At 43.9% G+C, this 27,128-nt stretch overlaps 1 pseudogene; it reads right to left on the reverse strand.

Moving 5' to 3' along the window:
• Positions 1–11,863, reverse strand: part of LOC133456639 (cyclin-dependent kinase 16-like) — a 29,403-nt pseudogene extending 17,540 nt beyond the window's left edge.
• Positions 11,864–27,128: the final 15,265 nt, after the last annotated feature.

Below are 27,128 nucleotides of genomic sequence, written 5' to 3' on the forward strand. Positions count from 1 at the left end.
CATTACCAAACCTGAAGCATTGCTACGGGGGGCAGCTAACCTTCAAGCCTTTTCATATTGGACATCTGACATTTTTCAATGCAATTGCGTTATTGAATTTAAAAAGTAATGCGTTAAATTATTAGTAACCGCAAAACTAACGGCGTTACTTAGTTCCAACACTGGTTAGGATTAGGGTTCTTTTCCTCCGAAGACGCCTCGTGAAATTATTATTTTGTAATGAAACAACCGAATTTAGTTTTTCTGCTGCCATTGTCTCCTGTCTTGTCGTTGTGACTCCGTTTGTAGCGAGTGACAGATACAGTCGCGTCTACACTGTCAGGGGTGTGACTTTGATTGACAGCTCATGAATCAATCAGATTGGATGAAGAATGACAGAAAACACGCTGATTGGCCACGGAGGAGAGTCTTTGAGTAACCAATTAAAGACCAGCATGAAGTCACATGGAAGAAAAGAGTAAGAACATACAATACACACTCATTTTGGCAATTGAAACCTATGTATTTCAGTCTGCATAAAAACAAATCTGAATAAACCCAGTATGGGATGGGAAGGCTTGAAAAATTAAAAGTCAGACACATTTTGAGTGCACAGATGTGATAATTACTTTTTATTACGTAATTTATGTGTACTGTGTCTGTATTTTTTCCTGTAATTTTAATGGGGGCGGCGCCCTAGCACCCCCTACTGACAAGCCACTGTTGCTGAGTAAAGATGCTAAATAACTGTGATACTCATTGGAAATCATATCATCCAACTGACCCTCATACCCTCAGTCAAACACGTTGGTGGAGGGATGATGGTCTGGGATCTGAGCACCTTGCAGAAATCGAGAAAACTCCTTTGTAGACCAGAGTTTAGAAATAAATGTGAGGACAGTCTGACGGATAAAGATCAGCTAGAACTGGGCCACGTGAAAACTGTGTCATAAGAATGATGGAAAAATAAGTGAAACAAGGTTCTGGAATGACCTGGTCAAAGTCCAGACCTGAACCTGACTGAGATGATGTGCTGGACCTGAGTCGACTTCTGCAGGTCATTGAGGTTCTAAACCCTCAATGACCTGCAGAAGAAGAAGAACAGAGCACAACTCCTCCACAACCATGAGACTCTGATGAAGTCAGACAGTAATTATCTACTGAGGGTACAAGTGGATCTACTGGTGGATTAAGGGGGCACTCACTCAATACTGGTCGTTCTCTTAGCTTTTGTTAAACTTGTGTTGCATCAGAGCATGAGTGTGTGAACCTGTGTGTTATTTTCATGTGTTTTGGTGTGTGTTTCTCCGTGAACCACCTCAGTAGAGATCTTCTTGTTTCTCATCCGGACGCGAACTGGACTCTGAACATCATCTGAAGACGACGCCAGATCACTTTCTCCATCCGAGCTCATCTTCACATCCTCATGAACAATCTCTGAAAACATACAAGTTTGCATATAGTCACAAACACAAATTCATACATTTACGTACAAAGAAACATGTTTTAACTTATGTGAAAAGAAAGTGCACCTCCTTCATTTCTTAGGTTTTCTGTATTGGGACAGGAAATTATCATCTGGTTCTTAGGACTGAAAATGAGGAGAAAAATGTTCCTCTGTAACACCATTAAACTAGTTTTGTTAAGGTTATAATTTAACTGGTTAAGAAATTCAGGTTTATTCCCTCCTGAAGAGGAGTTTTTACCTGTCATTGATTATGTAGTAATTGATCGGGGGTCATGTTCTGGGTCTCTGAAAAACGTCTGCCCTCAATTGGTATCGTAATAGACGCTATATAAATAAAATGTAATTAAATTGAAAATCAACTTGGTATTGGTATTGGTACTGGCGTGTACTGGTACCGAGTCTGGTAGCGTGGTTCAGGTAAGAGCTCAGACTCCGTCCAAGGCCTCGGGGTTTCCTCCGTGAGCTCCCATAGGACTGCAACAATGACTGAACTGATGAGGACGAAGATCGAACCTTCAGACTTCCAGAAGAGCGATGAGACGGCATCTCTGGAGGAGGAAAAGAAGGACAGGGGGATGGATGATAAAACAAAATGAAATCAAAGAAAATAAACATACAAAGTATTTATTAACTGACTGAAAGCAACATAAGATAATAAACGGTTGACCAATAAAATCCGAGGAATGAGTAGAGCTCAAGGTGGTATTGGATGCTGGGATTGATCACCAAGTCATCACCAGTCTGACTTCTGGCCAGAGTACAAACTGGTTATTTTTCTCACAGGTTTGACTCATTCAGATTTATTACCATTTGAAGTTTATCTGTAAATCGCCTTTCAGACTAAAACAGGTGATGCAGCCCCACCCACAATGGCATCACAGCACCAATTGGCTTCTCTGCCCATATGCATCCTACTTCCACCATCCTCAATGTCATCCAATAAATGCTCCTTCCAGTCATCCATTCGTTCATTCAGTTAGTTGTCAGAGATTGATATCAGGTTCAGGTTAGAGTCATCGTTCAGTGGTCGACAAGATGGAGCAGCTGCGCCAGATACGGCCTGCTCTTACACCTTGATGCAGAAGAAGGATTAGCGGCAGAGGTTAGCAAAAGCTGGAAAACTTAGGACTGGAGACTGGAGATTTGTATTAGCCGGCGGCCAGTCTCATAGCGCAGAGCAGGGAGATACAGCTGCCGTACACCTGGCATGGAGCAGTTTGGACCATTGACACTTATATCACAGCAGACAAGAAGAACATGGCTTTAAATACTTTTTCGCCCCACTGTGTATATAATTTCAGGATTAATCTGAAGTTCACATGGATCCATAGAGGACAGCCTTACCCGAGTCACTATGTGATGTCATTTCCTGAGAGAGGGTGTTGTTCAGTGTCCTCTCTCCACCCCCGGCCCCCCCCCCTCCCCAAAGTGAGTGACAGCTGCCGTTTAATTTTCCTCATCCTCTCCATGAGGGGGGGTCTAGGTGGTAGGGGGGGGCGTGACGCTGACACGGGCGGGGCAGCCAGTCTGGAGACCACACCTGGAGAGGGAAGAACAGGAGACCCATGAAGGTATAACATACTGTTGTACTGGTGAACATCTGCTGAATGTGTGTTTGGCTGGATCTAACCACGACCAGGGAGATGATGTAGAGGAATTGGTTTTATGTTTAAGGTTTTTATGTATGTATAATCATTTGGTTGAAATCTAACATTGGGAACCTTCTACTTGAAAATGATTGCTATATGAACTTTAAGCTAAGGGAGGAAGAAAAAGGGACAGTGTGCGTATTTCTCCGGCATGTGTGCCCCTGAGGGACGCAGGTGTGGGTGGGTCTCGGTCGGTCGGTCGCTCTCTCTCTCTCTCTCTGACTGACTGACAATCTGGACTCCTTCAAGACTCGGTGGGGGGGTTAGACAGATCTTATGTTCTCTGGGGGAAGATGGTTCACTGGTTCTTAATCTTTAATTTATTAATTGTGTGTGTGTTGTGGACAGAAGTTTGCTAGATTATGAGTTTTTTTTTTTTTTTTTAGAGAGAGGAGGTTTTAATATGTATGTCCTCTCTTATCTTTTAGCTCAAAGATCTCTCTCTCTCTCTCTCTCTCTCTCTCTCTCTCTCTCTCTCTCTCTTGTGGAGGTCCCAAAAGGATTCTCTACAATGACGGACTGTTGAGTCTTTATTCTGACGGAGCTGTGGCTGAACTTTTACCCCAAGTCCTCAGGGTAAAATAATGCGGAGGAGATCTAATCATTTATATGAATGAAAAATGGTCAAACCCAGCAGTAGTCTGTACTTTTAGTTTAACTTATAACTGAATTTCATTTATTTTATTAATGTGGTTTAATTTATTGTTATCTACTTATTATCATTTTAACTGCTTATTTTTCAATTATTTTATTATTTACTTATTCTTTTATATTAACTTTTAAGGTTTATTTTAATGTTGTTTTTACTTTTTCATATGTTAACTCCAGTGCTTTTTCGTCCTGGGGATCTTTTTCAATTCAATTTTATTTGTATAGCGTCTAATACAACAGATGTTGTCTCTAGACGCTTTCCAGAGACCCAGAACATGAACATAAACCCCCGAGCAATTATTACATAAACAATGGCAGGTAAAACTCCCATAGTGGGAGAAAAGCCTTCCACACCGGGGACTACGACTACGTGCCCTGTGGGGTCGTTGCTGTGGGGGTCGCCCTGGTTAATCAGGACTGTGTGAGTCTTTCTATATTAAATGTTGATTTTACTATGTAAAGCATTTTGCGTGATTCGTGTATTAAATGTGTTATATAAATAAAGTTTGATTTTATTTGAATATCCAGACCCTTTCCCCTGGCGTAAGAACATCCCACTGTTATCATCATGGCTGTGTTGACCCCCCTACGGTGTGAACAATGAGCACACCACCAGTGCTGTCTCTGCATCTGCCTGGATCTAAACATGCACAGAGGACCTCTGCATCATGGAGGACATCTCCAGGGCCAATAAGAAGCCATGAAAGACGCTAGGGGTGTAACGATACACTAATCTCACCATACGGTACGATAACGATACGATATTATAGCAGTATTTTTTTAACAACCTTGAATGAGGAACATATGACTGGAAAAAATTGTCTTTTATTTGAAAGACACAAAATACAAAACAATGCTGTACGTTTACCCTATTGTTACAGTTTGTAATGCTTTATAACTGTTTAAGTTTTAAAGAGAAAGCCAGGACAACCATTTTCCACAAACTGAACTAAAAGTAAATGTCAGGTTTGTATTATGCATCTTCAGTTTCATACATGTACAAATATTTAGACACAAACTGAATAGTTTCTCTCATGTATGATTTGACTTTTTTCTTTGACAAATTTAACAACTAAAATTAAATAATTAAATAAATAAATGTAAATAAATACATACAATTTTACATCATAAAAAGATTGATTCATGCTCACCTTATAAGTGTAAGAGGAGATTTATTTTTGTTAAGAAGGTTATTTTGGTAATTCAGGGTTGATTATTTTATAAATATATTCTTTATATTGTGATGTAAATCAGGGACTATAATGACACTAGTCAGTTTATCTGTAGTGATTAGTCTGTTTTAGATTGGGCGGAGTGATACGCCACAGTACGGCACTAGGTGCTGTGTTGATGTTCTAAAATCCTACACTGTTGAGGGACATTAAAGTACACTGGAACTCAGCAGAAGTTGTCCCCGTGTTTATCCTACTCACGACCCCAAAAAGGTTTCATTTAATAAGGTAAGGCTTAACTCTACACCAGTTTTACATCAGTAAAAGTTCAGAGCTCAAAACGGGACCGCAAAACGGAACTAGTTTCTTCTGAGTGGAGTCAGATTTCGGTCCGCGGGTCGAGGCACGGTCGGCACGCGTGGTCGGATGCGCGTTACTAGTAAACACAATAGATTAATATTAATAACCCAATATCGCGATAGTTTGTCACCTCCACGACACGTTTCGTGACATTTTTGTATCGCGAAATTTCGTGGCACGATATATTGTTACACCCCTAAAGGACGCAGAAAGTATGTAACAAAGTATTAAAACCTGCATTTAAACATTTCAACTTTTTTCTCGAGATTGTACTTCAACATTAATCTCGACATTTCAACCTTTTTCTCAACATTTCAACTTTTTTCTCAACATTTCGACTTTTCTCGAGATTGTACTTCAACATTAATCTCAAAATTTCTCCTTTCGCCATTTGCCTTCATTCTAAGGCTGACAAGACTTTTCATTTTTTGCGGCTCCAGACATATTTGTTTTTTGTATTTTTGGTCCAATATGGCTCTTTCAACATTTTGGGTTGCCGACCCCTGGGCTGGTGGTTTAGTGGTTGGTTTAGTAGTTGGTTTAGTTGTTAGTTTAGTGGTTGGTCTACTCGCTTCACGATGCTAACCGTTTTTCCCCACTCAGCACCACACCCGCTGAGAAACCAACCTTAATAATTGGCGATTCTATTTTGAGATATGTGAGGCCGACTCCAGCGACCATAGGTGCATTCCAGGGGCGAGAGCAGGCGACATACAAGAAAATTTGAAACTGCTCGCAAAAACTCATCGTAAATTCGGTAAAGTTACCATGTGGGAATCTGAAGTTTTCTCTGGTCCCCTTCCCAATCTGACCAATGATGATATGTTTAGCTGCATCTCATTGCTCTGTCGCTGGTATTGGTGGTGTTCAGAAAACAACGTGGACTTTATTGACAATTAAAAGACATTTTGGGGAAAGCCCGGTCTGGTCATATCGCCAAGCCCTAGGTGGAAGCACCAGGTGTCTTTCACCTGAGAGGGAGAGTAGCTCTGGATGAAGGAGTGAAGGTAGAGGGAGTGTAGCTCTGGATGAAGGAGTGAAGGTAGAGGGAGTGTAGCTCTGGATGAAGGAGTGAAGGTAGAGGGAGTGTAGCTCTGGATGAAGGAGTGAAGGTAGAGGGAGTGTAGCTCTGGATGAAGGAGTGAAGGTAGAGGGAGAGTAGCTCTGAATGAAGGAGTGAAGGTAGAGGGAGAGTAGCTCTGGATGAAGGAGTGAAGGTAGAGGGAGTGTAGCTCTGGATGAAGGAGTGAAGGTAGAGGGAGAGTAGCTCTGGATGAAGGAGTGAAGGTAGAGGGAGAACATCTCTGGATGAAGGAGTGAAGGTAGAGGGAGAGTAGCTCTGGATGAAGGAGTGAAGGTAGAGGGAGAACATCTCTGGATGAAGGAGTGAAGGTAGAGGGAGAGTAGCTCTGGATGAAGGAGTGAAGGTAGAGGGAGAGTAGCTCTGGATGAAGGAGTGAAGGTAGAGGGAGAGTAGCTCTGGATGAAGGAGTGAAGGTAGAGGGAGAGTAGCTCTGGATGAAGGAGTGAAGGTAGAGGGAGAGTAGCTCTGGATGAAGGAGTGAAGGTAGAGGGAGAGTAGCTCTGGATGAAGGAGTGAAGGTAGAGGGAGAGTAGCTCTGGATGAAGGAGTGAAGGTAGAGGGAGAGTAGCTCTGGATGAAGGAGTGAAGGTAGAGGGAGAGTAGCTCTGGATGAAGGAGTGAAGGTAGAGGGAGAACATCTCTGGATGAAGGAGTGAAGGTAGAGGGAGAGTATCTCTGGATGAAGGAGTGAAGGTAGAGGGAGAGTATCTCTGGATGAAGGAGTGAAGGTAGAGGGAGTGTAGCTCTGGATGAAGGAGTGAAGGTAGAGGGAGAACATCTCTGGATGAAGGAGTGAAGGTAGAGGGAGAGTAGCTCTGGATGAAGGAGTGAAGGTAGAGGGAGAGTAGCTCTGGATGAAGGAGTGAAGGTAGAGGGAGAGTATCTCTGGATGAAGGAGTGAAGGTAGAGGGAGTGTAGCTCTGGATGAAGGAGTGAAGGTAGAGGGAGTGTAGCTCTGGATGAAGGAGTGAAGGTAGAGAGAGAGTAGCTCTGGATGAAGGAGTGAAGGTAGAGGGAGAGTAGCTCTGGATGAAGGAGTGAAGGTAGAGGGAGTGTAGCTCTGGATGAAGGAGTGAAGGTAGAGGGAGAGTAGCTCTGGATGAAGGAGTGAAGGTAGAGGGAGAGTAGCTCTGGATGAAGGAGTGAAGGTAGAGGGAGAGTAGCTCTGGATGAAGGAGTGAAGGTAGAGGGAGAGTAGCTCTGGATGAAGGAGTGAAGGTAGAGGGAGCGTAGCTCTGAATGAAGGAGTGAAGGTAGGTAGGAACTGTTTGGGTAATTGTTTGGTAGCCTGAACCAGAGCTTTGAACTTGATGCTGCGACTGGAAGCCAGGGCAGAGAGATTAGCAGTGGAGTGACATGAGCTCTCTTGGGCTGGTTGAAAACCAGACGTGCTGCTGCATTCTGGGTAATCTGTAGAGGTTTAACTGAGCACGCTGGAAGGCCGACCAACAAGGAATTACAGTAGTCAACACGTGACATGACCAGAGCCTGAACCAAGAACTTTTCCTGATGTTGTAAAGAGTGAATCGGCAAGACCGGGAAACCAAGGCAACATGGTCCTTAAAGGTCAGCTGGCTGTCTAACATGACACCGAGATTCCTAGCAGAAGACTTGGACACAAGTGTGGTGGAATCCAAATGCACGCTTATCTGAGGAGGTAAGGAATGACTGGCTGGACAGACAATATTATTATTATTGATCGTTGATAGAGGATAATAAAATAACTAGGGGTGTAACGATACACTAATCTCACCATACGGTACGATACACGATACTGAGGTCACGATAACAATACGATACGATATTATAGCAGTATTTTTTTAACAACCTTGAATGAGGAACATATGACTGGAAAAAAAAATTCTTTTATTTGAAAGACACAGAATACAAAACAATACTGTGCGTTTGCCCTATTGTTACAGTTTGTAATGCTTTAAAACTGTTTAAGTTTTAAAGAGAAAGCCAGGCCAACCATTTTCCACAAACTGAACTAAAAGTAAATGTCAGGTTTGCATTATGCATCTTCTGTTTCACAAGTAAAAATATTTTGCCACAAACTGAATAGTTTCTCTCATGTATGATTTGACTTTTTTTTGACAAATTTAACAACTAAAATTAAATAAATAAAAGTAAATAAATACATACAATTTTACATCATAAAACAGATTGATTCATGCTAACCTTATAAGTGTAAGAGGAGATTTATTTTTGTTAAGAAGGTTATTTTGGTAATTCAGGGTTCATAATTTTATAAATATATTCTTTATATTCTGATGTAAATCAGGGACTATAATGACACTAGTCAGTTTATCTGTAGTGATTAGTCTGTTTTAGATTGGGCGGAGTGATACGCCACAGTACGGCACTAGGTGCTGTGTTGATGTTCTAAAATCCTACACTGTTGAGGGACATTAAAGTACACTGGAACTCAGCAGAAGTTGTCCCCGTGTTTATCCTACTCACCACCCCAAAAAGGTTTAATTTAATAAGGTAAGGCTTAACTCTACACCAGTCTTACATGAGTAAATGTTCAGAGCTCAAAACGGGACCGCAAAACGGGACTAGTTTCTTCTGAGCGGAGTCAGATTTTGGTCCGCGGGTCGAGGCGCGGTCGGATGCGCGTTACTAGTCAACACAATAGATTAATATTAATAACCCAATATCGCGATACAGTTTGTCACCTCCACGACACGTATAGTGACGTTTTTGTATCATGAAATTTCGTGGCACGATATATTGTTACACCCCTAAAAATAACCCACGATTTCTGTTCTGCGCTGTAGCCAAGCTGACAAAGAGTCACAACTCTCTTGAGCCCTGTATTCCTGCAGCTCTCAGTAGTGAAGACTTTATACGCTTCTTTAGCTGTAAAATAATCACAATTAGAGAAGAAATCAACCAGACCCACCCGGTAGCGGCTGCGGGCGTTTCTTCAGCTTTAGCGACTTCCTTAGGCAGCAGTTTTGTAAACTGTGACAAACTATGAAAGGTGCGCGTATCGCAGACACAGCTCTGTGTACAGCTGGAGTTCGCTACTGTTAGTTTACTGTTAGTTATTTGAAACATGTCTGAATATTTGTCAAATTCTGAGGTTGTGGACGACGACTTTGAATATGATGGACGTCCTTACCGTTTTGAGCCAGAGTATACGGCTGAAGGGCTCACTGAACGGAGGACAGAGTGCACGCACAGAGATGACGTCATGAGTTCAGAGGTCTTGTTTACAAACTGATTTATTTGTTACACACACAGCCCCGGATGTAGACAACAGGTCCTGGAAGCAGATCTAGTGATTCATAAAAGAAATGAACGAGTTTCGCGGCAATCATGTGTTATTTAGACGCTGCATCGTCTGTGTCCCGCGGGTGCCCCGTTCACTACTGTTATATGGAGAAGCGGCTCGCAAAAAAACCCCTAATATCTTCTGAAGGACTCCAAATGACACCAAACTTGCCTGGGTGAGTATACAACCATAAAAAATGCCAGAAATAAGGTGCAGGTTATAAAAAACTGAACTTTCCCTTTAAGTATGTTCAAGCATGTCTGTTATTTTATCATGTTTGAAATAAAGACTTTTGAATTGAACTGAAAACAAATCCTTATTCAAAGATGTTCATTCCCCCTGCTATCAGACTACTACACTACCATTTTTACTCACCTCCCCTGTACAGTAACTACCACAGATTAAAAGCTAACTGAATCAATACTTTACATCATTTGTTTAATGAATATATATAGAATTAACCCCAATTCCATAGAAAACTGCTACAACTTAACAAAATAATAATTTTGATGTGACGGGAATGAACAGAAACATTTAAAGAAAAAATTCCTTAATATTAAAGTTGACACTTTCTTTAGATCACCATTAAATGAATTTCAACTGCAGCGGTGTAAAAACACTAAATCTTGGTCCAATCCATCCCTGAGCATAGACATGTCTCCTCCTCCTCCCATGGAGCCGCTGCGATACGTCAACGCCGCCGCCATATTGGATGTGGCAAGACTGCGCTGTAAACTAATACAAGTAAATGGACTTGTTTTCATAAAGCGCCTTTCTACAAAGAAATTTACGTTTTACGTCTCATTTATTCATTCACACACGTACTAATATAATTGGGAAACAGTTAAGCACCAAATATAATATATTTAATTTTCTCAGATGGAAAAAATAAGAACTTTATTGATCCCACATAGGAGTAATTCATGTTATATCAGCTATAGAGAACAAGGTAGTGCCGAAAAACAATATATATCCCCTCACAAAAATAAGAAAAATAGAGAAAGATATTTTCTCATCAACAAAACATGTTATTTTATTGTCTGAAAAATGGTTCAAATGTTATTTCAGACAATAAAATAACATGTTTTGTTGATGAGAAAACATGTTTCTCTATTTTTCTTATTTTTGTGAGGGGGGGATATACAGGACTGTCTCAGAAAATTAGAATATTGTGATTTTCTGTAATGCAATTACAAAAACAAAAATGTCATACATTCTGGATTCATTACAAATCAACTGAAATATTGCAAGCCTTTTATTATTTTAATATTGCTGATCATGGCTTACAGCTTAAGAAAACTCAAATATCCTATCTAAAAAAAATAGAATATTCTGGGATTCTTAATCTTAAACTGTAAGCCATAATCAGCAATATTAAAATAATAAAAGGCTTGCAATATTTCAGTTGATTTGTAATGAATCCAGAATGTATGACATTTTTGTTTTTTTTTAAATTGCATTACAGAAAATAAAGAACTTTATCACAATATTCTAATTTTCTGAGACAGTCCTGTATGGTTGTTCGGCACTACCTTGTTCTCTATAGCTGATATAACATGAATTACTCCTATGTGGGATCAATAAAGTTCTTATTTTTGCCATCTGAGAAAATTAAATATACTATATTTGGTGCCTTACTGTTTCCCAAGTATATTAGTGTGTGTGTGAATGAATAAATGAGACGTAAACGTACATTTCTTTGTAGAAAGGCGCTTTATGAAAATAAGATAATTTACTTGTATTAGTTTACAGCGCAGTCTTGCCTCATCCAATATGGCGGCGACGTTGACGTATCGCAGCAGCTCCATGGGGCAGATACGTAGATATGGCTCTGTCCCTGAGTGTCTGTTGTGTGACGTTAATGCCCATCATTTCTTAAATGCAGATGACGTCATGGAGCGGGCTGGATTATGGTTGTGCGTTAAACACACTCAGCATCCGTCTACTCCCCGGAGCAGGGTCCAGGCTCTTCCTCCGGGCCCCGTCTATTTCCCGCAGGAGAGGCTGAGTGGCCGCTGCTCCGCGGACGGCTCAGTCAGCAGCTGGAGACACGTCCCGCCGTCCCCTGCGAGCAGGCCCCGCAGCTGGTACTCACCGTGAAGGGACGTCCCGGTCTGCCCCGCGGTGTTTGTCGCTCGGTTCAGTCTGCAGAAGTCCTGGTTCGGTCCGTCTCCCAGAAATCTGCAGCCATGTTGCGGCTCCGCTGCTGCGACGTGATGACGCGGCCGCTGCACGTACACCGGTGCTCTGACAAGTTCTGCTGCTTTGCCAAAAAATGCTCCCTAATGGTTTTCTACCTTTGCAGAGCTACAATTTTACTGTGTTTTACTCCCTAAACCGCTTCCTTTCCCCCTCCAAGTGGTCCTTGTCTCTTTCCAGGCCGTTATTGTAAATAATAATGTTCTCAATGACCTGCCTGGTTAAATAAAGGCGAATGGCTGAATGAATATCAAATAAAGCGATAGAATAGTTTTTTCCCCTCTTTATCGTATAATGTTCACAAAGTGTGATGCAATTCATGTCATGGGTAGTGTATTTTGAAGGATCAAATACTCAACATCCCATATTATCAATTTTACATCGTGCAAGAAATCATGGACGTGCCAATCAAACTCTGAAAATCCACTGTGCGCATGCGCAGAACCACAAAGTAGCATTTCTCGGCAGGGAGCAGAAATTGGCAGAACACCGGTGTTGTGCCATAAAGTGATTGTCTGCCAGAATATGATTTCTCCCCTGAAAATGGGTCTTTTTACCTGCCAAAAATGGATTGAAGGCCAAATACAATTAATGAAAGGTTGTTTCTACCTAAATAGGATTTGGTCTCATTCTTGAGCTTCATAATATAAACACTAGAGCTCACAGGATTGCTTTTAACTCTTTTAAAGGACCATTACAACACAAAATAGGCATTTTCACTTGCCAAAAATTGATTGAAGGCCAAATACAGTTAATGAAAAGTTGTTTCTGCCCTAAATATGACTTGATCTCATTCTTGAGCTTCATAATCTGAAAATCTGACGTTTTATTGCTATCGTTCAACGGGCTGCTGTGCGCGCTCCCTCGTCCAGAAATCAAAAGAAATCATTTTCTGGCAGGTAACCACTTTTTGGCACAACACCGGCACTGTCCGAAACACAAACGGCACTAAATAATCAAAGAAATAGATTTCAATTCAGTTGAAATATACGACGGAGTATTAGGGCCAAACTAAGAAAAAAAAAAAAAAAAAAGGAAATTACGAGAATAAAGTCATAATAATATGAGAATAAAGTCGTAAAAATTACGAGAATAAAGTCGTAATAATATGAGAATAAAACCGTAAAATTAAGAGAATAAAGTCGTAGCCTAATATTTTGAGAATAAAGTTGTAATATTACGAGAATAAAGTTGTAATTTATGAGAACTCTAACAGGAATAGCACATACATCTTTTGTGGAAGAGGAGCTTCTCAGAAAATTAGAATATTGTGATTTTCTGTAATGCAATTACAAAAACAAAAATGTCATACATTCTGAATTAATTACAAATCAACTGAAATATTGCAAGCCTTTTATTATTTTAATATTGCTGATCATGGTTTACAGCTTAAGAAAACTCAAATATCCTATCTCAAAATAATTTAATATTCTGGGAATATTAATCTTAAACTGTAAACCATAATCAGCAATATTAAAATAATAAAAGGCTTGCAATATTTCAGTTGATTTGTAATGTTTGAGATTAATGGACCTCCAATTCTGTAAGTAATTTTTTAGTTTATCAATGAGAGGTGTGAAATTCGCTCCCTTAGAGATAGGGTGAGGAGTTCGGTCACCCGGGAGGAGCTCGGAGTCGAGCCGCTGCTCCTCCACATTGAGAGGAGTCAGCTGAGGTGGCTTGGGCATCTGTACCGGATGCCTCCTGGACACCTCCCTAGGGAGGTGTTCCAGGCATGTCCCACCGGGAGGAGACCCCGGGGAAGACCCAGGACACGCTGGAGAGACTATGTCTCTCGGCTGGCCTGGGAACGCCTCGGACTCCCCCCGGAAGAGCTGGAGGAAGTGTCTGGGGTGAGGGAAGTCTGGGCATCCCTGCTGAGGCTGCTGCCCCCGCGACCCGGTAACGGATAAAGCGGGAGAAGATGAGTGATGAGTGAGTGGGTGTGAAATTTTCTTTGTATAGTTTAGAGAAGATCCGTGTAATGTTTATTCCTAAATATCTGAAGCCAGATTTAGACAGATGAAATGGAAGGTCCCTTTGTGAAATTGCAAGAGCTGGGTTGTTCAGCGGAAAGCACTCGCTTTTCGCAAGGTTAGTCTTATATCCCGAAAAGATACCAAATCTATGCAGTATCTGAACTATGTAGGGAACACACCGCACCGGGTCGGACACGTACAACAATAAGTCATGCGCGTATAGAGCCACCTTGTGTTCCCTCCCCCATCTAGAGATTCCGTTTATTTTTGGGGATGATTTTAACATGATAGACACTGGCTCGATGGCAAATGCAAACAAAAATGGACTTATGGGGCATCCCTGACGTGTCCCTCTTGATAATGGAAAAAATTCTGATCGCTTTCCGTTCGTAACCACTGGTGCCCTCGGTGAGGCATATAGAAGATTAATCCAGGCAATACGGAGGGACCGAAACCAAAGGCCTGCAGACATTCAAATAAATACACCCACTCCACTCTGTCAAAAGCCTTCTCTGCATCCAGGGAGATAACCGCTTCTGGTACCTCCCCGGATGCAGGGGAGTATATGACGTTGAGAAGGCTCCGGATGTTAGAGAAGGAGTGGCAACCGGTCATGAAACCTGTTTGATCAGGGGAAATCACCTCATCAGTTACAGATTCTAGGCACCGGCTAAGTGCCTTGGCCAGAATTTTAATGTCACTATTTAAGAACGAGATGGGTCGATATGATCCACACTGTGTTCTGTCCATCCCCGGCTTTGGTATAAGTGTTATGGAAGCCTCAGTTAGCGTTTGCGGCAAGGCCCCGGTACCCAACGAATCATTAAACATATCTAAGATAAGTGCTGTTAGTTTGGTTGAAAATCTTTTGTAGAATTCAATTGGATAACCATCAGGACCTGGGGCCTTGCCGCTATGCATCGCCGAAATTGCATCTGAAATTTCTGTTAGTCGAAAGGTTCTAGTTCTGCTTTATGGGCGGGGTTATTAACAGGGGTGTTTAAATTCTTGAAAAAGTTGTGCATGACGGTATTGTCACTGGGTGCCTCCGAAGTGTAGAGTTTTGAGTAAAATGACTTAAAGGTGTTTTTGATTTCGAGGGGATCTGTAGTTAGCTCCCCGTTTTCTTTTTGTATTTGTGTAATCTGTAGATCAGAGGATTTACATTTTAATTGATGCGCTAGCAGTCTGCCTGCCTTTTCGCCATGTTCATAGACAAAGCCTTGTGATTTCAGTAACATACGTTCTGTCTTTTCGGATGATAATAATTCCTATTTGGCTTGAAGATCGAACTTATTTTTATAAAGTTCCGGAGTAGGAGAGACAGAATATTGACGATCAATGTCAAGTATTGAGCTGAGAAGTTGTTCTTGTTCTAGCTTCCTAGCTTTATTAACCCTAGATGTGTAGGAGATATCCTCCCTTATTACCACTTAAGAGTCTGCCAGAGCAAGGAGGGGGAGGTCTATCTTTGTTATTGGTTTCTAGGAAATTATCAATTGCTGTTGAAATCAATTGGCTGCGCCACCGTGCCCCCTTGAAGAGTGTTTTTTTGTGGATTATAATTGCTGTGCCACGTGACCTAGAATTTAAATTTGAATGAAAAATTGGGCCAACCAACTGTTTTCTTAATCTGATGTGGTATTTAACCATTAAATGTGTTTCTTGCAGAAAAGCAACTTCACCCTTTAAAAGTTTAAGATGTGCAAATATTCTAGCTCGCTTTACAGGTCCGTTCAAACCTTTAACATTCCATGAAATAAATCTTATTTGCCCCGCCTGTACTCTGATTACCATCCCGTGTCCTGTTCATGGTCCACTGGATCTACCAGTGAGGTTTGTGAGAATGCATGATCTGCCACACCACAGCCCAGTATTCACTCCTAAGAGCCCGAAGAAGCCTCTACTTAAAAATATATAGTAAAATGGTGAAAACAAACTAATAAAACTACTGAAATGGAGAGATGCACACCTCCAATACTCTAATAACCCTCACAGAACCCACATATACCCCAAATAACAACAGAACATGATAAAACGAAGTAAAAAAAATGCCTATGTTTCCATCCTGAACTGAGGAAAACTGCAGGCTCACCATATCTTTCCTGGTCTTCCAGGGTGTATCCTTGTTAACCCTATTTTCACTCGAGGTACTCCCGACCTGTTTGTGCAAAAGTAATAACTATTTAAACATATAGCTAATGAAGTTGTCATGATAAAGAAAAAAAAAGAAAAAGTAATAACATTATTATTAATAATAATCCATTTATAAACAAAAGCAAAAAAACCTCAGGTATTAAATGGCCTGCTTAAGGTAAGATTCGCAAATAATAATATTTACATGCCAAACAGGTGGTTTCAGTACTTGTGCCTAAAGTAAGATAAGATAAGAAATCCTTTAATAGTCCCACAGAGGGGAAATTTGCAGATTACAGCAGCAAAGGGGATAGTGCAAAACACAAGAGGCATCAATAAAAATAGTTATCACACAGTAATAATAAAAACACTATAAACAGTATATACAATAATAATAATAAGAAGGAGAAGAAAAATAAATAATAAGAAATACTAGTATATAAAAAATAACAGATGGATATTTACAGAGGTTATTTACATAATTGCCCGTTGCAGAGAATGATATTGCACATTATTTTCCGGTATGTATATTTATTGTCAGGATTGTTTGTGGTCTACTGTGAGCAGTGCTGGTTGTGTAGTCTCACAGCTGCAGGGAGGAAGGACCTTCTGTAGCGCTCCTTCACACATTTAGGGTGAAGGAGCCTGTCGCTGACGGAGCTCTCCAGCGCTCTGAAGGTGTCCTTCATGGGGTGGGAGTCCTTCTCCATCATGGATGACAGCTTAGCTTAGCCATCATCCTCCTCTCTCTCACCACCTGCACTGTGTCCAGAGAGCAGCCCACGACAGAGCCGGCCCTTTTGATGGTTTTGTCCAGCCTCCTTCTGTCTGCAGCTGTGATGTTGCTGCCCCAGCAGACCACTCCGTAAAAAATGGCTGATGCCACCACAGTGTCATAAAAAGTTTTCAGGAGTGTTTCCTGCACACCAAAAGCCCCCAGTCTCCTAAGCAGAGAGAGTCTGCTCTGGCCTTTTTTGTGGAGTGCAGAGGAATTAGTAGTCCAGTCCAATTCAATTCAATTCAATTCAATTTTATTTATATAGCGTCTAATACAACAGAGTTGTCTCTAGACGCTTTACAGAGACCCATACCCAGAACATGACCCCCGAGCAGTTATTACATAAACAATGGCAGGTAAAAACTCCCCTAGTGGGAGAAAAACCTTAAGCCAAACAGTGGCAAGGAAAAACTCCCCTTTAGGAGGGAAGAAACCTTAAACAGGACCAGGCTCATCAGGGGGGACCCTCCTGCCGAGGGCCAGACTGGTGGGTCAGGGACGGCAACAGCACAGCAGGCAGGTGGAAGCAGCAACGGGATGACCGGGGGTGGGGACCGCAGGCCAGCACGCAGCTCCCGAAGCTCCGGCCCAATCAGCAAGTCCCAGGTTGGGGTGCAGGGTCAGGAAAAGACTTGTGCTCCGTAATGCAAGCTACAAGCCACCCACGACCACCTGCAGGACAAAAGAGAGAAAAGGGAGGAGAAGGGGGGGCCAGCAACGGGATGACCAGGGGTGGGGACCGCAGGCCAGCACGCAGCTCCCGAAGCTCCGGCCCAATCAGCAAGTCCCAGGTTGGGGTGCAGGGTCGGGGAAAGACTTGTGCTCCGTAATGCAAGCTACAAGCCACCCACGACCACCTGCAGGTTCCGGTGTCCGGCAAAGGATGCTGCAACATGGACAAAAGAGAGAAAAGGGAGGAGAAGGGGGGGCCAGCACAAGAAACCACAGGAGCGACTCTGACACACTAAAGTTTACACTACCTAGAGATTTACCAACACCAGCTAGAGGTTTACTAAACACTAACTATAGGCTTTACTAAACAGAAATGTTTTAAGTTTAGTTTTAAAGGTGGAGGTGGTGTCAGCCCCCTTAACCCAGATTGGAAGTTGGTTCCATAGTAGTGGTGCCTGATAGCAGAACGCCCGCCCTCCAAATCTACATTTAGATACTCTAGGAACTACGAGTAAACCTGCACTCTGAGAACGGAGAGCTCTGACAGGAACATAAGGCACTATCAGGTCTTGCAAATAATGCGGAGCTAAGCCGTTTTGGGCTTTATACGCAAGTAATAAAATTTTAAATTGGATTCTGAATTTTACGGGTAACCAATGGAGCGACGCTAACACTGGAGAGATGTGGTCTCTCCTGCTAATTCCTGTCAGTACTCGTGCTGCTGCATTTTGGATCAGCTGGAGCCTATTCAGCAAATTACTTGGACATCCTGCTAACAACACATTACAGTAATCTAATCTAGAAGATACAAACGCATGAACTAGTTTTTCTGCATCACTCTGTGAGAGGATTTTCCTAATCTTTGCAATATTACGGAGATGGAAAAAGGCTATTTTACAAACCTGATTGACATATGGTTTAAACGACAAATCCTGATCGAAAATAACACCAAGATTTCTCACAGTTGCACTGGAAGCCATCGCAACACCATCTAATCCCTTCCTAAGATGCTCTGGACCAAGAATGATAACCTCTGTTTTATCTGAATTTAGAAGCAGGAAATTTCTGGACATCCAGTCCTTGATGTCCCTAAGACATGCCTGAAGTTTAACTAACGGTTCTGTTTCATCCGGCTGCATAGACAAATAGAGCTGCGTATCATCAGCATAACAATGAAAGTGTATGCCGTGATTCTGGATTATACTTCCCAACGGCTGCATGTATAAACTGAACAAGATTGGCCCTAGCACTGAACCCTGCGGAACACCATAACAGACCCTTGACTGTTCTGAAGAAACCTCATGTACATGAACAAACTGGAACCTGTCAGATAGGTATGATTTAAACCAACATAGAGCTGTCCCTTTAATCCCAACAACATGCTCTAACCTGTGCAGTAAAAAGCCATGATCTATAGTGTCAAAAGCAGCACTGAGGTCCAGTAGAACCAGTATGGACACTAATCCCTTATCTGAGGCCATAAGGAGGTCATTCGTGACTCGAACAAGTGCTGTCTCTGTGCTATGATGCATTCTGAACCAGTTTATTGTTGAGGTGAACACCCAGGTACTTATAAGATGTCACCATCTCAATGTCCTTTCCCTGGATGTTCACCGGTGTCGGGGGGGATTTATTACACCTGCGGAAATCCACCACCAGTTCTTTAGTTTTCCCCGCGTTGATCTGGAGGTGATTCTGCAGGCACCAGTCCACAAAGTCCTGGGACAGTTCTCTGTACTCGCTATCATCTTCATCAGTGATGAGGCCGACGATAGCAGAGTCGTCAGAGAACTTTTGTAGGTGACAGGTTGGTGAGTTGTAGGAGAAGTCAGCAGTATAGAGAGTGAAGAGGAACGCGCCAGGACCGTTCCACCGGCCTGAAGCTGCTGAGGTCCTTGGGGTGCGGGTTCTTGGGCACAGGTACCACGCAGGATGTCTTCCATAGTGGTGGTACCCTCCCCAGCCTCAGGCTCAGGTTGAACATGTGTCTAACAATCCCGCACAGCTGGTCTGCACAGGACTTCAGGAGCCTGGAGCTGATGCCGTCTGGACCCGCAGCCTTCCTCGCGTTCATCTTCCTGAGCTGATTCCTCACCTGGAGGGTTGTGAGGGAGAGAGTAACCAGATACAGCAATAAGAGAGGCAGACAAATTATAATAATAACAACAGCAGTAATTAAAACGGAAAAGCATACCTGAGAATATTGTTCATGAATGACGTTATTGTTTATATAAAGTCCAGTTAGTTAAGTCCAGTGCCTGGTGTAAAAGCCATTCTACTCAGTAATGAGCACCAACAGTCAGACGGTTTTGTTACTCCTTCAGTACCTGGCGGTTGTAAAATTCCTGGGCGTCTTCAGGTGACTCGAAGTTGAACGTCTGCGCCTCGAAAGTGACCACCAGTCGAGCCGGGTACATCAGACGGAACCGGACTTCCTTCTGGTAGAGGGCCCGTTTCACTTCGTAGGGTGCTCGTTTCCTCGCCAGCGCAGAGCTCGAGTCTCAGAGGCGTCCCCTGATAATCCACCACAGCAGGGCGGCCTCCCTCTGCTGGAAGCGGAGAAAGCGCACGACAAATGATCTGGCTGGTTTCCCCTCCTTCGGTTTTGGACCAAGTGACCGGTGAGCCCTTTCCAGTTCAGGCGGGTCAGTAAACACGTCAGGGCCCATACACTCCGCCAGGAGCTCGGAAATAAATTTTATCGGGTCTTTACCATTCTCATTGCCCTCCGGGATGTTCACTATTCTTAAGTTAGATCTGCGTGCTCTGTTTTCCAAGTCGTCTACGCGGCCCCACAGTGCTTGATTCTGGGTGTGGAGAGATTTAATTGTGACTTCGGCTGTGGTCAGTCGTTCAAAGTTCTCTCCGGCGATAATAATAATAATAATAATAATACATTTTATTTATATAGCGCTTTTCAGGGCACTCAAAGACGCTTTACATTAAAACAAAACACATAATACAATTTACAATTACACAGGACAGTACATAAGGACACAACATGAGACAGGACATTAATCACACATTAAAAGCAGTTCTGTAAAGGTGGGTTTTGAGATGGGATTTGAATGCTGGGAGGTCTGTACAGTCACGGATGTTTTTGGGGAGGGAGTTCCAGAGGGTGGGTGCAGCGATGGAGAAGGCTCTGTCGCCCCAGGTCCGGTGCTTGGTTCTGACAGGAAGGGACAGGAGGTTGGCGTCAGAGGAGCGGAGGCTGCGGGAGGGAGTGTAGCGGTGGAGCAGGTCGGTGAGGTAGCAGGGGGCCTGGTTGTGGAGGGCTTTGTGGGTGAGGAGAAGGATTTTGAAGTGGATCCGTTGAGGGATGGGGAGCCAGTGGAGCTTCTGGAGGACTGGGGTGATGTGGTCTCTGGAGCGGGTGTGGGTGAGCAGGCGGGCGGCAGAGTTTTGAATGTATTGGAGTTTATTGAGGACCTTGGAAGTTGAACCGTAGAGGATGCTGTTGCAGTAGTCGAGTCTTGAGGTGATGAAGGCGTGGATCAAGGTTTCAGCGGTAGAGAAGGAGAGTGATGGACGGAGACGGGCAATATTTTTGAGGTGGAAGAAAGCAGTCCTTGTGATGTGGTTGACATGGTGTTGGAAGGAGAGGTTGTTGTCCAGGATAACTCCGAGGTTGCGGATGTGAGTGGAGGGAGACAGAATGGAGTTGTCCATGGTGAGGGTGAAGTTGTGAGCGGTTTTGGTGAGGGATTTTGGGCCAATGATGAGCATGTCCGATTTGTTGTAGTTGAGTTGGAGGAAGTTCGAGTGCATCCATGATTTGATTTCAGCGAGGCAGTTGGTCAGGGTAGAGTGGGTTGCAGAGGTGAGGGATTTGGTGGAGATGTACAGTTGGACGTCGTCGGCGTAGCAGTGGAAGTGGAGGCGGTGGCGGCGGATGATGTTGCCAAGGGGGAGCATGTAGAGGATGAAGAGTAGAGGACCAAGCACCGAACCCTGGGGGACGCCTTGTGACAGAGGGGCAGTGGAGGAGGAGCAGTTGTTGATGCTGATGAATTGATGTCTGTTGGTGAGATAGGATTTTAACCAGGAGAGGGCGGATCCGGTGATGTAGAGAGATGATTCCAGGCGGGAAAGGAGGATGGTGTGACTGATGGTGTCGAAGGCTGCTGTGAGGTCCAGGAGAAGGAGAATGCTGAGGTTGCCGGAGTCGGAGGAGAGAAGGAGGTCATTGGTGACTTTGATGAGGGCTGTTTCTGTGCTGTGACGTGAGCGGAAACCAGATTGAAATGTTTCAAACAGATCATTGGAGGTGAGGTGGGTCTTGAGCTGAGTGGCGACGGCACGTTCCAGAATTTTTGACAGGAAAGGGAGGTTGGAAATGGGCCGGAAGTTGTTCATGGTGTCAGGGTTGAGTCCAGGTTTTTTGAGGATGGGGGTGACAGCTGCCAGTTTGAGGGTGTCCGGGACTGATCCAGAGCTGAAGGAGGAGTTGACGATGTTGATGATGAGTGGGGAGATGGCTGGGAGACAGTTTTTTATAAATGTGGATGGGATGGGGTCCAGAGCACAGGAAGAGGTTTTCATGCCCATCATGACTGTAGAAAGAGACGCTGAAGACATGGGAGAGAAGTGAGACAGGGGCTGAGAGGTGGAGGGGGGGGAAACAGGTGGGGAGGTGGAGGGGGTGGAGGAGGTGGTCAGGTTACTGTAGATGGTCTGGATTTTGGATTGAAAAAATGAGAGGAAGTCGTTGCACTTAGAGACTGTGAAGGAGTTGGAGATGTTGTCACTGGGTTTGAGAAGTTTGTTGATTGTGGAGAAGAGAGCCTTTGGGTTGGAGGAGTCGGAATGGATGATGTTGGAGAAGTAGGTGGAGCGAGCTGAGTTGAGGGCATCCTTGTATTGGTGGAGATGATCAGTGTAGGCGAGTTGATGAACAGTTAATCCAGATTTCTTGCAGAGTCGCTCGAGTTGACGTTTACGGGATTTCAGTTTGCGGAGTTCAGGGGTGTACCAGGGTGCTGAGCGTGCGAAAGAGACTGTTTTGGTTTTGATGGGAGCCAGTTGATCAAGACAGGAGGAGAGTGTATGATTGTAGTAATCCACGAGGTCCGAGGGGTTGTCGGGTGACGGGGGAGGGGAGGCAGACATCTGAGTGGCAAGAGAGGCTGAGAGGGCAGAGGGGGAGATGGATCTGATGTTGCGGAAGGATATTTTGCGTGCTTCTTTGGGAGTGGGGATGGGGATGTTGATGTCCATAGTGATTGCCAGGTGATCAGACACGTGGAGGTTGAGGCTGGAGAGCTGATTTATGGTGAGGCCGGTGGAGCAGACGAGATCGAGGGTGTGGCCGCGGGCGTGAGTGGGGAAGTCGACGTGTTGAGTGAAGTTGAGGCAGTGTAGCATGTCCAGGAATTCAGCAGCAGGTTTACAGTTTGCATCGTTGATGTGGAAGTTGAAGTCACCCAGGAGGAGAACAGAGGGAGAGATGGAGCAGAGCTGGGTCAGAAAATCCGAGAGATCCGAGAGAAAGGAGGGGTTTGGTTTGGGGGGGCGATAAATGACGGCGGTGACAAGAGGAGTGGGGCCAGGTAGTTTGAAGGCAGTGTGTTCAAATGACAGAATGACAGGAATGGGGATGGAGGTTGCTTTAATGTCCTTTCTGTATATTGCTCCAACACCGCCCCCCCGCCCGTCAGCACGAGCTTGTTCCATGTAGGTGAAGTTGGGGGGAGTGGCCTGATTTAGTGAGAAATAGTCCAGGGGTTTGTGCCAGGTTTCTGTTAGACAGAGGAAATCCAGATTATTGTCCGTTATAAATTCATTCAGCAGCAGGCTTTTGTTGTTGAGTGAGCGGGTGTTGAACAGAGCCAGTTTCAGGTGGTGTTGCTTGGTGATTGGCTGAGAGGACTGAGGAAGTGGACGGAGATTGGACAGATTCTGTTTATTGTGATGACGTAACGAAGTTGCGGGACGGCAGGAGGACCAGAAGGAAGGAATGGAGTTTGGCGACGTGAAGTTGTATGAAAACATGCGTCCTGAGCGGCTGTGTGGAGGATGGTTTTGCCAGAGTGGACCAGGCGTCGGACGCGGGTGGTGGGCCGCGGCGGAGTGGAGCGGCGGCATGGTCCCGGTGGAGCGCGGTAGCTGGAAGCTAACGAGAGCTAGCGTCGAGGAGCCGAGGGTCCGGGTGTAGAGGAGCGACGAGAACCCCAGGAATATCCACAGGATTAGCCACAGCATGCTACATCCAGCAGGTAAGCTTGTTGAGGTGGAGATGGTGGTGGCTGAGGACGGAAAACAGCGGTGACCAGTAATGAGTAATGGCAGAGTAGCGAGCAGCTAGCTAGTTGCTTTAGCCGGTGGTTCAGAGCAAAACTTACTCGCGAGGGCTCCAAGAGGAGCCCACAGCGGAGAGAAGACACAGACAGTTGCGGTGTACACGGGAGAAGTAAAAGTTGTATCAAAACTTACCGGCAGAGGCCCAAATACTGGGCCTGCTGCGTTGGAAATGCTTCGGTAAGTTTGACGTGAGCGGGTGCCAGGGATACACAGACCACGGTTCTACTGCGGAGTCAGGAGGACCAGAGGTTCGATGGTTTCCGTGGCTGCGAGGCGAGTCTGGAACGAGCCGACCATGTCCCGGAGGGCATCCATGGCTGTCTGAAGTGGCTTTATAGACTCTTGAATCAGCCCCCAGACATCATATTTCAAACCGGCTCTCCAGTGGCGTATCCAGGACATTTTTACTGGGGTGGCCAAGATGGGACACAGAGCCAGACTGGGGTGGCCATACCGGGAGAACCTTTATGAATGGTTTATGAAATGTGTAAATATCGCATTGCTTTGCATCAACATCTACACATATGTATAATAATTGAATTCTAGAACTCATGTTAGCATTCATTGAATTGTCAGACTGTTGTTTTGACATTTGACAGTTTTCTATTCCTCTTCCATTTCAACCTATTATGGTAGTTACACATTTTCAGAGCCATTCTCATTGTAGAACATTAAAGTCCTCAACAAAATCAATCTGCCGATAATATCAGGTATAATCATTAAAAAATGATACAGGTCAAAAGTAATGATTCCTTTGAATAATTATTTAAATAAATGATAAATAAGTCAAACACAATATGATAAAAATACACCATGTACAACAACACACTGTTCTATAAACCTTTAAAGTCAAGAACAATAAGAGGTTCCCAATAAGCACTTGCTTTTGTATTGCACTGCACAGTTAGGTACTTTTGCAAGAACCATAATCAATAACATGCCACTTTTAAAGCGGCACTAGGTAACTTTTCCACCTTAATATCATATTTCCAGAGTCATTGTGATGGTACATCAAGTTACAACAGGTTTAATGAACCTCTGTCATGGTCTGAGGGGTCTGTATCGCCTTCACTGGCACTATGTAACTTTGAGGTGCATGGTAGGAACCCTGCCACACTAAAAAACTACACATTTTTACGGCTTTGACTGCTTTACGGCATACGTCACTTCCCCCTCCTTCCCGATTCGCAGTCGAGACGAAAATGGGCGGGGCGTGGAGCGCAGAGCTCCGCAGAAGCTGGTAACCCGTTGCTGTGTTGTGGCTGCACATAATAGACGTGGGGAAAAGATTGCTAATGGTTTAACTTTTCACCGCTTTCCTGCTCGGAGGCAGAACCACGGAAGCCAAGTATCTGAGATAACAGAGTAAAAGAGTGAAAGAGTCGTCGGCTCGCTTGGATCGCGGCTGTAACGACCAAACACCTTCCACACAGTATCACAAACACTCACACAGACCGGGTCGGATCATTCATACGGGTTTTATTCCCCATTTCTCCAGCTAAACGCAGTTGCTGGCCAGCTCTCTGCGGTGCAATTAACCCTAATCTTCAGATAAAACTAGTTTGTTGAGGAAGTAAGAGAAGTAAGAGGGATACAAAACATGTACTGTATGTTGTACTATTATACAAATTTATTGAAACACATGGCGAATCAAACATTTACCAAAGCAGCTGCCAAACACTCCTAAACAAGGTAGCCGGAGACGTGGGTTCTGCAGAACTGCGGCAGTAAATGCTCATCGGAGCTCCACTCTTGGATAGGGATTTAATATGGATCCAAACCGTTAATAATCATTATCTTCTCCATATACTGCTCCCTGGCTTCCTTGTTTAAGGTATCCCGGTAAATTCCAGTTACTTTCCAGCAGTTTAACATCTTTTTTTTGCATTCCGTCTGTTCACTTGGTGAAACAGAAAAGTCCGTCCCATCTTCATTCGCTATCAAAACAAATGCACGCGTCGGGACAGGATATTTCCGGCAGTACGCGCTGTTGCTCATAGGAAACGTAGTGTTCTTTTTGGTAAAGCACTACCGTTTTTGTCCAAAAGATGCCGCCAAACTCAACAAAAGCTGAAAGTTCCGTTGTGCTGCTTTAACTGTTCTTTTATTTTTTTAACAATAAAGTTGTCATTTGTGAACATTCAGTGTTGTGATTTCTTTACAGTTAACATGATTCATTTGTCTTGTAACATAAGAAATTAAATGATGAGGAATCGGAGTAAAGAACTGTGGTGTACCTGTTTAGAATTCAATTAAATCTTCCTGTGTGAAGACAAGGTAACTAAAGGCTGATTTATGGTTCGACGTTACACCAACGCAGAGCCTACGGCGTAGGGTACCCGTCGATTTAATGCAGAACCGTAAATCAGGCTTAAGATCCGTTTACACCGTGTCATAACTGCATGCGAGCGTCCGACTATCGCGTCGAGCTGCGTGACATCGGACGCTCTCTGTCCACACTGAAACTGTTAAACTCTCTCTGTCCACACTGAAACCGTTAAACTCACAGCCAGTTAGGACAGTGCAATACAAAAAAAATAAAGCAATGGATTTTATTTTGTCGCAGAAGCTCGCTCGCATGGGACATGCTTTGTGTACGCAGACGACTGCTCTTCTCCCCGGAGCGAGGGTTTGTGCCCTCCCCTGCTACACGTCATTCAGGCAGCCAATCAGCACAGAGCCTCATTATCATAGCCCCGCCCCTCAGAATCCCTCATAGAGAAGGTTAGAAGCGTTAAAACACAGGCTGAATTTCTGATTTATGTAGAGCAAACAAGCTTTAGATTGTTTTTAAGACATTCAAGGCCTGTTTAAAATATACATTAAATGCCATAATAGGGTCTGTTTATATGTGGCCCTGCGATGCACTGGCAACCTGTCCAGGGTGTAACCCCTGCCTCTCGCCTGAAAATAGCTGGGATAGGCTCCAGCAGACCCCCGTGACCCTGCAAAGGATAAAGCGCGTATAGATAATGGATGGATGGATGCCATAATAGGTCCCCTTTAAAACTTTTGGAAAGGGCCAAAACAATTACAAATTTTGTCATCTAGGTCCGTGATTCCCAACCCCCGTTCCCCGGACCGGTACCGGGCCGTAGAGCCGTTACTACTGGGCCGTGAAATGGCTTGTGTTCCGATCATAATTAGGGCTGCAACGATTCGTCGACGTTGTCGACAAAAATCGATAATCAAAATTGTCGGCAATTGTCACCAGACGTTTTTTTCCCAATGGAGTGAGGCATCTCACTTCACTTCACCTCATACAATCTCTGCCGAGAGCAACGCTGCACGACAGCTCAGCGCAGCTTTTTTTTGCGTCTCAGCGCAGCTGCGGGTAACAAAACTTAAAAAGTTCAGGAGCATTTTAGCCTGGATACGGCGAATAAAAAGAACACTTGCAAGGTTTGCAAAGGAG

Source organism: Cololabis saira, chromosome 12 (genome assembly GCF_033807715.1).
Source record: "Cololabis saira isolate AMF1-May2022 chromosome 12, fColSai1.1, whole genome shotgun sequence".
Lineage (NCBI taxonomy): Eukaryota > Metazoa > Chordata > Actinopteri > Beloniformes > Belonidae > Cololabis > Cololabis saira.